The 9,187-nt window shown below is 36.7% G+C and overlaps 1 non-coding gene across 1 annotated transcript; it reads right to left on the bottom strand.

The window, feature by feature from the left end:
• Positions 1 to 210: 210 nt before the first annotated feature.
• On the bottom strand, positions 211 to 283 carry TRNAE-UUC. The gene has a single exon. It is a non-coding gene; the product is annotated as a tRNA-Glu (tRNA).
• Positions 284 to 9,187: the final 8,904 nt, after the last annotated feature.

Genomic DNA, 9,187 nt, shown 5'->3' with positions numbered 1-9,187 from the left:
AGATGCGTGAGCCTTGGACATCAGAATGGGAAACACCTGGCCAGCTTTTATTTCCCTGTGAAGTAGGAGAGTAGGGTGCTGCTGAAGAAAGAGAGCAGGCTATAAGGGCGGCAGGGACAGCAAAGAACAACGGGGCAATTTGCTGATGGTTTTGACTTGCCACTGTGACTATTTATTTATTTATTGGCCGCGAGGCTTGTGAGATCCTAGTTCCCTGACCAGAGATCGAACCTGGGCCCTCGGCAGTGAAAGTGCAGAGTCCTAACCACTGGACCACCAGGGAATTCCTGCCATTGTGACTACTTATTATGACCATATAAGTATTTGTCCAGAGAGGGCTGCAGGCCAGCTGTGACTGGGCATCTGAAAGAGTGATTGGTCCGCACGGTGGTGTGGTTTCTGCAGTATGACTCAGGATCCTAAAATGTTGGATTGTTTTAAGATTAGAGTTTGGTAGGTAAGGTGGGTGAGGTGCAGAGAAGAGCTAGGTGTGGAAGGGAAGTGGCAATGCTAGCCAAACTGACTAAAGGGAAGGGGAGGACGTCAAGGGATGTGGTCTCACTGTATATCAAGCAACTGAGCCTGGTTGGGGTTCCTGGTCAAGCAAGAGGAGAACCGAGTCGTGAGGGCTTCTCTGGGAGGAAGAACAGGGGTGATGATGAAACATCTTAGCTCAGATTTCACCCAAAGAGCAAGACGAGCATGCCTAAGACATTGCTGATGAAACACTGAAAAACTCTCTCCGTGTCTCAGCTCTGAAAATGTTAAAGTGCATAAATTATTAAGTACTAATTTTTCATCCTAATAGAAGTCATTTTAAACAGGCTTGTCTTTCAGGTGTTTCTGAGATAGCGTTAGTATCTAGAGAACTCATAAATAAAGAGCGGCCTGTAGACGTTTCTTATTATTTCTTTTCATATTTTAGATAATTAATATCACTGTAGTCTGTCTATGCTTTGTTTAGAGGTGATGCAAATTATCTACCCCACATGAAGAAGCACTGCAGTAGAAAGCAAGTTTAAATAATTCTTGTAAATCATGATGCCTTTACAGAATCTTCCTGAAAGTAGGAAAGGGGAATGAGAGACCACCATGTGAATCCCAATGAAGGTTCACTTTTGTAATTATAAATTGTAATCATAATTTATTTCATTTCTGGACTTGACCGAGGGTAATGGAAGACTATCCATTTTTCTATTCATGCAGAGAAAAACAACTCACATCCAGTTATATCTCTGATTCTCATGTTAATAGATGGTAGGAAACAAGGGGAAGGAAGCAATTTTAATAACTAAATGAAGTTACCTTATTATCAGTTGCTACATGTTTGTGTGTTTGATACATTTTAGCCAAGTGTTACCTAACTTATTTAAGAAATCACAAAAACTTTTAAAATTTTGAAAGAAATTTGTCATTCCTTAAGGACAAGGGAAGGACTATTTTCTTCTTAGTCCTTTAAGGCCTCAGTATTAGTTGATTTTTCTATGTTAATAGAAACATAGACCCTATAAATAAAACAAAATCTTGAACTTAATATTTGCTGAAATCAGCCAGCAAAATATGACATCTAATTGCTCTCTCTTGAACCTGCTTAAATTCTGTCATCCTTGAGGAAATATTAAGTTAAAGCATCCACTTGGAAAGCTTGTAAGATAATTTGAGGGGAGAAAAGGCTGGAGGGATAAGAGGAAGTGTTAATGACAGACCCTCTGAGATGGAGTTGGCAGTGGTGCAAATCTATCGTGAGTCATAAGGCTAATATATGTACACAAGTCTATTAAGCTCTTCTGTGTCAGGCTCAGCATTTTCCTATCCATTTTTCTCTCTGGAAATACTATTAGTCAGCTAATGCACCTTGCTACAAGAGGCAAGAAAGCCTTCAGGGATTTGGGATATGATGATGCCTTGGATCATTGCACAGATGAATTTTCTGTGCACTTTGCCTCAAATAAAATGGCCTACCCCTCAAAAGTTAACTTTTGATAAATATTTTTTTCAAACTTTTATTTTCATCTCAATATTTTTAATTATAATAATATCATTGTAATCTTCTGTTTCCCTAGTCAAACCCAACTGAAAGGGAATAAAGAGGAAACAAACGTGGGGAGTCACATCAGAGCTGAAGGAAATTAGGAGAAATTAGGAGACTATTTAAAATGCCTTTTAGATAGTCATGTCTAATTCCTTTAGAAATATTTTAATTTAATAATGTTTTAAAATAAAACATTAAAAAAATGTTTTATTTTCTTTTCTAGTAGCCTCCAGCGTATGTATATGGTAGCCACCTGGGCTGAACCTTGCTGGATGTCAGAACTAAATTAAGAAAAAGTGATTTTCATTATTTTCTGCTTTCCCAATTATTATCCTCCCTGGTACTGCATTGCATCCAAATGTTATATAAACGTCACTATCTTAACATCACTCTCGACTTAATCTATTTGAACACTAATTTGTTAATCATTTTTTTCTGGGAAAACCTATGTGTTCTGGAAAGTTATGTTTTAAAGAAAGATTTTGCAAAGTTTATTTTTTTTTACCCTTTTCTCTGTGTGGCTTCCCCATAGCTAGCCTCCTAGCAGCTGGCTGTCTGCTGTTGGTCCTGATGCAAAATGTCAGGCCTCTTGCTGGGAGGAGGGCTGTGGTTCGGGGGTGGGGGACTCTGGAACTGAGTTTAAAGCCCTAGGATGCATGTTCGCCTTTTCTCCCATGTCATCTGTATTTCTTGAGGCTTCCAGGTATAGACGCTCAGAAAAAAAGAACCCAGACCATCCTGAAGAAACTCTTGGTCTCTTTAACTCCCTCCTTTCAGCTGCCCCAGCTCTGGAATTAACCCGTTTTGTGCAGCCACGCTGTGCAAATTGATGCGTAAATCATGAGATACAGCTTTATTAGAAGGAGCAAGGAATTCCCTCATATTTTAAAATGCTCGCAAACAAGTCCTTCAGAGCTGTTCCAGAACACTGGGAATTTGTTAAGATACACCGGGAATTTGTTGTTAAGATCTATGTACAAGTGAAAGGTTAGAGTGATTTTTAACAGGCAAATATAATTTTGCATGTCTCCATTTTATCATCATAGCTTCGATGTTTCAAAATCCTTTGCTCCCTTTCAAAAAAATTCCTGGTGTTTAGTAACATATTGATGCCAAGCTACTTTCTACATAAAAACATTGTAGAAGTAGAACTGAAAGACATTTTACAAGCCAAGACCCAGCCCAGGCCCTGGAGTTCTGTTACTCTTGTAACCATTGATAACATCGCTCAACCTGAAGCTGCTTGGAGCCGCAGTCAGCAGCGCTCTGCTCCGTTTTAAATGTTTGATGTTATCAGCTGTAACAGGGAAACCAAAAGCAACACAATGCTCAGGTCTTGGAGTAACGAAGTGGGAACCATGCCTAGACTATTCTATGAAAATGCACATACCTCTAACTACTATAAATCCAGATTCATGTACCAGCAAACGTTTATTGCTAAAATTGTTTAAAATTCTTTTCCATCACCCTCTTCATGAAAGCAGAGACCTACTTGCCTATCACAGTTTCTGCTGCCTTTTGAACATTTCTGTGATGAAAGATGACAAAAAGCAGTGCAACAGCCCACTTCTCTGGGAGAAGCTAGTCCCAATGCCTAAGGGAAAACATTCAGGAACTCTTATGAAAATCAGTCTTTGTTCAGAGAAGGAGGTGAACAAGCAGGAGATTTTACTGGGATGAGTAAAACAAGCCTTCAGCAAACCAAGGAACAAAGTTACAAGAAAGGCTCAACAACTCACCAGGACCAAATTAGGGCAGGACTACAGAAAACAAATCATTTTCTCTGGTCATGGGGCTTAGAGGAAGTGAATTGGCAGTTCAGATAACAGCTTTGAGAGACACATCAGCCTGGGCTGTATAAGTAGGTTCTAATCAATAGAAATTTCTTGTAAATTGGACCAAAAAAAACCCCACTTTTTTTTCTTGAGAATGATTAGGAGAAGTACCATTTCTATCTATTTTTATTTTGTTCTTTGAAATGATACCGGACTTTAGCTAATCCCTTAGTCCTAAAATATGGCTATCGGGAATGAAAGGCTATAATAGTCACCCCATATTATTTTAAATTTTGTATTAATGTCAAAGGAGATGAAAGGGGGAGAAAATTCGCACTCATGCTGAAATTGCAGGTGGAAATGTGTGAATGACCCCTTGGACACTTCTGTTTGGCGCTGAAAGCTGTGTTTTCTCTGCACTGACCCATATGCTGCTAGCCATAATTGGACTTAATTTAGTAAAGCATTTCGCTCTGAATAAAGTAGACATTTTCGACTTATAAGTGTGTTTAACAGAAAAGAAGAAAAGAATCTAAATTAAGAAATAATTCTAAATACAATTTCTTCTGCTACAACACATGTTCTATAATGTGAGTAAGTTCAAATGGGATTGTTATAGAAAGAGATGACATCAGTATAATCAGAAAGACCAAAAAGTTCTTATGTGATTTTACCCCAGTATCCTAATGTTTTGTGCTCTAACATCAGCAGAATGCAAGGTATACTAAGGAAGCTGAATCCAGCAAGCCATGGAAGAATGCGGTACTGTGTATGGTGTTCATTCACACCACCTTTTCTTGAGGTTGATCACATGCAGAAGAAACAGTGACAAGATAACGATCCAAACATCAGTCTAGATCTTTGCAAAGCCTGCATCTGCTTATCCACCTACAACTTCTGATGGCAGTTTGCTTGTCTTCATAATTCAGCAGACTTTCTTTGACTCCCTTCCGTTAGTCTACCTTCTTTTGTATTTTAGGATAAAGTCCTATAGTTACTATAGTATTTATTTATAATAATTTTAACATTAAAAAAAACTGTGGTCAGTTATTTTAAAGTAGGATTTGTGATTGTTGTTGTTGTTTGTGGCTGTTGTTAGTGCTCTGGCCATAAAGTGGCAAAGGGTTTTAGTTATCGGGATTAATTCTGTTTTTTTTCCCATAAGCTCTGTAACTTTAGATGTTCAGTGTATCATATTGCAAGCTTTTTAGAAATGTACTGTGTGCTATAGCAGACGCTTATGCTTCTAAATACACATTTTCATCAAAATGTAAAACCTGAAAATAATGTTTTAATAATGTCATACATTTGTAAGGCATTTGCAATCTTCAGACTGATTCTGTGTGAGAATAGATTTATCTCCCTGATGTAAAATAACCAGTAAATCTTAATTTCTGATTTGGGTGATATATGTATAAAAAGAAATGAAATTAATTGAGAAGTTGCATTCAGCTGAGAGGTAATACAATACAGCATAAGAATGCAGGTTCTGAATGGACGCTGCCTGGTTCAAATATCAGCTCTGCCATAGCTTGGGGAGGTCATTTAACCTCTCTGTGCCTCAGTTTTCTCATTTGTAAAGTGAAAGTATAATAGTGTTTACCTCATAGGATTGTTGTAAGGATTAAATAAAATATTTTAGTACTTAATAATATATACTAACTATTATTTTGCTTTAAAATACAATTAACTGATCAAATTGTCATACAATACTTATTTTTTTCTAGAGGATAAGAGTTTCTTGAAGGTAGGATCTATGTCTTATATAACTGTTGTATCTTCAGTGCATTAAGCATGAGAAAGTTCCAACGAATACTTGTTAAATTGGATTTAATTCTTTGATTACTTTTTGTTTTTCTTTGACTAGAAAATTTGTTTGAGAATTAGTTCTTCCAAAGATAATCATTTTTTTCCTGTGTAATCTAGACTGTTTTAAAAAAATATTTTAAAATTTTAATTCATTTTAGAATTCTTTATCTTATCATTGAAACAAAGAGGAGCAACAAATAGGTATCAAATGGTGGAATAATAGAGGAAAAAAAGATGAAAAATCTGAAGACAAACAACAGTAAGATTTTTGGATATAGAAGTTTTAGTTCCAAAGAAACCACAGGCTTAACTTTTATAGGTAGCTAAAATGTGATAGTTAAAAAATGCTTTTTAGCCAAACACTGCTGGATGCTGAGGAATCAGGAAAAATAAGTCCCTATCCTGAAAAGCTTATGATACCATAAAAGGGATGAGACACCTATATGATACCTGAAACCCCTGAATAATATAGGGTCATTCAATTTCATATTCATACAGGTCAAGTTTGAATATGAAATTAGGTAATAGGTGGCTCACCAGAGCAGGTTCTGATCTTTAGTCTCTCCAAGCAGCCTCATCTGTAAAAAAAGAGGTTGTTAGCTTAAAGTTCCTTCAAACTGTGAAAATCTAAAACTTAATGTCTATAAATAGATCCTTTGATTTGTACGCTTTGAAGTTCAACAGCCTTCTCAATTGACAGACATTTGTCTCACCATTTCTCATTGTTACCTTTTCTACTCATCAAATAATAAAAGACTATATGGATTTGGCAGCAAGAAGATTATGAGTAACATTCAAGGGAATGGTAGTAGCAAATAGATGTCATCACAAAGCTTTACAGAGGAAATTGATAATACACTTTAGATGAGACGTCTTAGTTTAATTCTCTGTAGATCAGTAAAACATATTTCTTCCTGTTAGTTATGGAATGCAAATATATTCCCACTCCACGTTAAGGAGAGAATTATGAATTAATACTTTAGTGTTCATAATGTTTAAGTAGATCACTTTCCTTTAACTCCAGTGTCTCCAAGTACATTTCCAGATTGGTTTGTGGTTTCTGCTCTTATCCTTTTTTAGAGAATGGTGTCCCTTACAGGTTCAACATTGTACCCCTCCTGGTGACAGTTTATAACTCTGTAAATGTATTTTAAAAACCATTGAATTGCACACTTGAAACAGGTGATTTATTTTATGGTATATGAATTAAATTGCAATAAGTCTGTTTAAAAAATAATAAGGATAAAGGATATCTAAGAACCCTAAAATTGATCTCTATTTACATACCAGAGATGCTTACAGCTTTAACATAGGGCCAAAGTCCTATAATCAGCAATCTTGGAAATTTTTCTATGGATTATTTATGTCTATATTACAGAGATCATTTTTTAAAGTAATTTTTAAATAACAGTTAAAAACAAAACCAAACAGTTCTATTAAGAATGATACACTAGATTTTTTTGTCTTTCTCACTGCATGATAGAGAATCTGTTCTTTTGAAATTATAGACATTTTAGACACAAAAGTCTAAATCTTCATTTGCTCTCAATATTTTGAAAAAGAAGAATGTAGACCACAATTTTGGATATTACTTATTTTTTGTTCCATGCCCCAACAAGTGCATGGAATTATATGTCTCTTAATCCCAGTTCTGCTAGCAACAAGCAAGGTGACCTCAAGCATGTTTCATAAATTGTAATTTTCCTACCCCTAAAATGGAAATAATAAAGGTATGGATTCTTTACCAACTTGTTGTGAGCATTAAATGTATGAATACATTAAGTCACTTTGAAGAGTGCCGGGTAGATAGGAAGCACTCAATAAACATACATTAGTGTTAGTATATTTTACTTACTAAGATGAATTGTTTTCTGAGCTCTTTCATGTATAAGAACTCTATGAGAAACCATTTAATCATGGTGTTCTGCTCATTTTAGAAACATATGAAGAAAAAGTAGATACATCTGATTCTAACCAGACATGAAAAATGTAGGCTATGTTGTTTTAATGGTCCAAACTGTAGATTGAAACAGGAAAAGAAATTTTTTTTTTTGTGGTACGCGGGCCTCTCACTGTTGTGGCCTCTCGCACGTTGTGGAGCACAGGCTCCGGACGCGCAGGCTCAGCGGCCATGGCTCACGGGCCCAGCCGCTCCGCGGCATGTGGGATCTTCCCGGACCGGGGCACGAACCCGTGTCCCCTGCATCGGCAGGCGGACTCTCAACCACTGCGCCACCAGGGAAGCCCTGAAACAGGAATAATTTTGTCTAATAACTTTTATTATATGATGCGTGAAAGGATCTGCTACAATGGGAGCCTTGCGGGCATTACTTAGTGTGGTTTAGTTCCCTCCCTCTTCTCAGCAGCACTGTGAGGTTGGTAGTGTTGTCTACAACTTTACAACTAAAGATGATTGTGGCCAGAGTAGAGAAGGTTGTGGGAGGGTGAACTGTGTCCTTAAGGAGGCCTATTATGTGTGGTGTAATGTGCTAGGCATATTATTTCTACGGATGAAGAAACTGTAGAAGAGAATATTTGCTCAGTCAGCAAGCTAGGAAGTAACAGAGACAGAGCTCAGCCGCCAAGGCAACTCCTGGTATCCTCACAACGCTGTCTTTTCCAAATACCAGCCACACAGTCAGATACATTGAAACAGTCAATTCTTTACTGTTTAAGTTGCAAGCTACCAATCCTTATTTCCTCCCTGGAAGACTTACTGTGACATCTGGGTACAGCCTATGTCTCTTCTTTCTTAATTTTGAAAACTTCCCTTCACCCTAGATTTATAGTTCATTTTAATGGGGTTCTCTGCAACCCAAGTTTTCCTGTTTAAATTTTTTCTCTGACAAGTAATAGTGTATAAATGTAATAACAGGTATTAGTTGTGACAACTGCATTGAAATAATTTTTATGACAAAATTACTTCTAAATTATTTTTTGGTAGTTCATGGATTTGCAGCTGAATATTGTATAATTTATACAAGGAACTGGATTAGCCTGTGACTACAAAAACAGTTAAGGGAATGGGAGACATAAGAAAATGATCAAGTTGTTTAATTTAAAGAGGACAAATTAATATGGCCAGAATAGGTTTTTTCCCCTCCACAAAACACCACTTTAATCAAGTTCCTCTCTAATTCAAAAACTATCAATGACACCCAATCACATTAAAGTGCAAGCTATTTATATTGTCTTGAAGTTCATCACGTGCTTCTCTAGCCACATCTCCCATAGCTTCTCTCAACAACGTTCTATACAACCCACTGTCTGTCAATACACCTGGTACATTTCTACCTCTTTCATTTCATGCACTGTTTTCTTTCATTGCAATATCCCACATTTGTCTCTTGACTATATGCATCTGACTCCTCCTTCAAACCTCACAACCTTCATGAAGAGCATTCCTTGCCATTTTTCTCCTCTGAGTTCCTACATACTTACTGTAGCTACAATTTATATGATATTATAGATTAATAGTACATCCTCTCATTTATAGAAAGGAAAAATGAAAATCAGAGAAGTTAGGTGATATGACATGACAACTTTCTGAGTGAGGTCATTTAGAATGAGG

This window comes from Monodon monoceros, unplaced genomic scaffold, assembly GCF_005190385.1.
Source record: "Monodon monoceros isolate NGI ecotype Baffin Bay Population unplaced genomic scaffold, NGI_Narwhal_1 Super_Scaffold_11, whole genome shotgun sequence".
Classification (NCBI taxonomy): Eukaryota; Metazoa; Chordata; class Mammalia; order Artiodactyla; family Monodontidae; genus Monodon; species Monodon monoceros.
This window is presented reverse-complemented; position numbering and strand designations above follow the sequence as displayed.